This window comes from Ovis canadensis, chromosome 15 (genome assembly GCF_042477335.2).
Source record: "Ovis canadensis isolate MfBH-ARS-UI-01 breed Bighorn chromosome 15, ARS-UI_OviCan_v2, whole genome shotgun sequence".
NCBI classification, from domain to species: domain Eukaryota; kingdom Metazoa; phylum Chordata; class Mammalia; order Artiodactyla; family Bovidae; genus Ovis; species Ovis canadensis.
The window spans coordinates 8,464,024-8,467,867 of record NC_091259.1 but is presented as its reverse complement, the minus strand read 5'-3'; the positions used below and the strand labels follow the sequence as shown (position 1 = coordinate 8,467,867).

Below are 3,844 nucleotides of genomic sequence, written 5' to 3'. Positions count from 1 at the left end.
GGATATAACCAGATGGAGAAGTAGGGAATAATAGAAGGGGATGACTAGAAAAAGTCATCAGGGAAAATTTGTCTAACAAGATGGGAACTCTTCGGAAAGTAGATAAAATAAGATGGAACAGGACAAGCAAAATTGCTGGGAAGAGAATTCCAGCAGTAAATAGAATCAGATAAACAAAAGTTCTGAATTGAGGAAGACTTGAATTATGCAAAAGACAGGTTAAAAAGGAAGAGAGAGACAGAGAGCCTTAAGAAAAGGGTTGAAATATAAAATGTACTTGAGATGTAGACAATACCTAACTTTATTACCTTAAATTGATTTGCATTCTTAACCAGATTTGCATTATTTGTTGTGTCCCAAGTGGGTTATAATGAATGGGAGGTAAGACCTCACTGTCCTTCAGGAAAGAATTGCTCTTAGCATGTAAGCTAATGACCACACAAGGCCCCTTGTTTCATCCACAATTTCCTCATGGCATTTTTTACCTCTGTGTTCTTCAAGGTGTATATCAGGGGATTTAACATGGGAGAAATGATGGTAAAAGACACAGCCATCACCTTGTCTATGGGGTAGGTGGCCACAGGCCTCAAATTCAAAAACATACAAGGCACAAGGAACATAATGACCACCATGAGGTGGGAGCCACAGGTGGAGAGGGCTTTACACCACCCTTTGGAGCTGAAGGACTTCACAGAGCAGAGAATGACCACGTAGGAGGTGATGAGAATCAGGAAGATGGTGACACACATCACCCCACTGTTGAGGATGAGTAAGAGGTCCAGGGTGCAGGTGTCCATGCAGGCCAGTTCCAACAGTGGGAACAAATCACACATAAAATGATCAATGATGTTAGGGCCACAGAAGGGTACTTGATACATAAAGAGAAGTTATGTTGTTGCATGTATGCACCGCCCCCCCCCCCAAGCCAAGCCACTCCCAGCAAAAGGCAGCACATTTGAGGCCTCATGATGGTCATGTAGTGAAGAGACTTACAGATGGTGACTGAGCGGTCATAGGCCATCACCGTGAGAAGGATGATGCCCACCCCACCAAAGAAGTGGTCAGCAAAGAGCTGGACCATGCAGCCTTCCAGGGAGATGGCAGAGAGGGAGATGCTCTTAGAAAGGGAGTCCACAATCACCTTGGGGGCAATGGCAAAAGAGTAGGTGTCATCCACAAGGGGTAAAAAGGTTAGGAAAAAGTACATGAGAGATCTCAGACTCTGACTTGTGACCATAGTTACCACAATGAGGAAGTTTCCCAAAATGGTGAACACATACTTGATTAGAAACACAGCAGAGAGGATTTTCTGCAGCTCTGGATTCTTCATAATGCCCAAAAGGATGAATTCTGTCACATTGTTGGGATTCCCTATTTACTATGGGCTGATGTAAGCTTCTTTCTAATCTGAAAAGTCTACAAAATAATATTATTTGTAGTTAGTAATCATTGAATGTGTTGGACATTATTTGCATTGTTACACCCCCCTGGCCTACTTTTTTCTCCAGCCATCTGTACAACAACCAGCTGATAATAATTGTATCCTGATAACAGTTTGATCCTTGAGATTCTCTCTACAACACCTCTCATCAGTGTATCTCCTGCTTTCCTTCCTGACACTTGCTGGTTGAGACACTTAAAAGATTCTGTTTCATCAATCACATGGTATTTTAAAGAATTATCATATCTTAAGGAAGACTGTTTGCAACTGCACAGACAGCAGCCCACCAGGCTCCTCTGTCCGTGGAAATCTCCAGGTCATAATAATAGAGTGGGTAGCATTCCCTTCTCCAGGGGATCTTCCAGAGCCAAGGATACAACTCAGGTCTCCTGCATTGCAGGCAGATTGTTTACCATCTGAGCCAACAGGAAAGCACTTTATTTGTATATTATTTTATAAAGAAAACCTAGATCATCAGTAGATAGGAGCCAGAGGATCAATGGATTCACTTACATTCATTCCTTGTCTTGCTCACCCCCATTTACAACCTTCATTCTGTTTTCCAAAATGAACCACTTACCCACAAGGCTTTCTCTCAGCCTATGCCTTTTAGAAATCTCACGTTAGGAATCTGAACTTATGTTATCACTAGACACACCTAATAGCCAATAATTTAGAAAGTTTCCTATAAATTGTCATTCATTTATTCTGTATACTTACTGAGCACCTACAATGTGTTAGCTGAAAAAAATTCCAGGTTAGGTAAGTCATGTTCCACCAAATATCAAATGCTGTGCTGTGTGCAAAGTTGTTTAATTAAATTTAATAACATTCATAGAACTGAATCCATCCAAAGTGAACTGCATTGAACCGTGGGGCCCAGGCAAACAGGTTCCAGACCTTGCTTCCAGAAATGAGAGAGTGCTGCTCTCAGAGCCTGGTCGCTATTCCCCCGACAGTCAGGTTGAAGAATCCCAGTAACTTTCTTTTGTCTTTGCTGGTTTTATTCCCAAACATTCATTAGCCAAAATCAAGAGCTTCTCCATTCTTTAGAATTCCAAGTTCAGTGTCAGTCACTGCCATGAGACTTTCTTTGTAATAAAGTCTATTTCTTTCCAGTGTGCCTGTGAAATACCATTGCTCATAAGATGTTTACATAAAACCTACACTGTATATATTTCTCACTTAATAACATGTCTGATAGTGCAAGGAATACAATTCAGCACCTTCGCCAAAAGAGGGAGAGAGAATGAGCTCTCCTGAAGCAATGCATGTACAAAATAACTTTCAGAAGGGAAAATATCAGTATGATATGCAGACTTCAGAAAAGATAATATAAGCTAGTCTTTGACACAAGAATTTAGACAATTCTAAATTTATAAAGTTATAATATAGAGAATGAACAAGGGCAATGACATGGTCAAGGCACAGAGAAAGAAGCATGAATACATGGTGTGTAGAATCAAATTATATGGATTTTGAGGTCAGAAAAGCTAGGTTTCATTATGGACCTTCCAGGGATGTATCAATAACTAACCATATATCAATTGTTTTTCTCAGGGTTGTTATATGAAACAAATTAATTTCCTGGGATTATAGTTTAAATGTTAAGATTAAACCTTATAGTCATTAAAATGCAATAAAAATGTGAACTTAAACTATAGCTTAAATATATTTTTTAAAATATAACAATGTCCTGGTATATGTTGTGTGTCTCATGAAAGTTAGTCACACATACCCATACTAATCTCAGGTAGGCTGTGTCTTAGGTAGAGATATATAATCAGACTGGAGTTCAACTGTGAATATTAAGTAAAAGCTTTAGTGGTGACTAAGACAGTAAAGAATCTGTCTGCAATGTGAGAGGGCTGGATTCAATGCCTGGGTCAGGAAGATGCCCCGGAGAAGGAAATGGCAACCCACTCCAGTATTCTTGCCTGGAGAATTCCAAGGGCAGAGGAGCTTAGCAGGCTACAGTCCATGGGGTCGCAAAGAGTTGAACACAACTGAGTGAGTAACACTTTCAACTTTCATCTTAAAGAAATCTATGTAAATACTTCATTTTTCACATTTCAGTTGATTCTTTCTTCTAAGTATCTGCAATATGTCAGACAACCTCTCTGTGCCTCAGTTTCATTCTCTATAAAATGGGAAAGTAACATTACCATCTGAAAAGGTTGTTTTAAAGATTGAATGGTTTTATGAATGTAAAGGGGTTAGATCATCATTCTCATTTGTTTTCCCAGCATGAGGAGAATGCCACTGACAATACACTATTTCTAAAAACTTCCCCTCCTTTGGATCATGTGTTTACATATGCATCTGATAAATGTTCCATTTACTGGCAGGATATTGGCTTAATGACTCCTCAACACTTGGGTAGAATGTAAGGTTTTGAATTGA

At 39.5% G+C, this 3,844-nt stretch overlaps 1 pseudogene; it reads right to left on the bottom strand.

Moving 5' to 3' along the window:
• Nucleotides 1-428: 428 nt before the first annotated feature.
• On the bottom strand, nt 429-1,982 carry LOC138421046 (olfactory receptor 4C6-like; annotated as a pseudogene).
• Nucleotides 1,983-3,844: the final 1,862 nt, after the last annotated feature.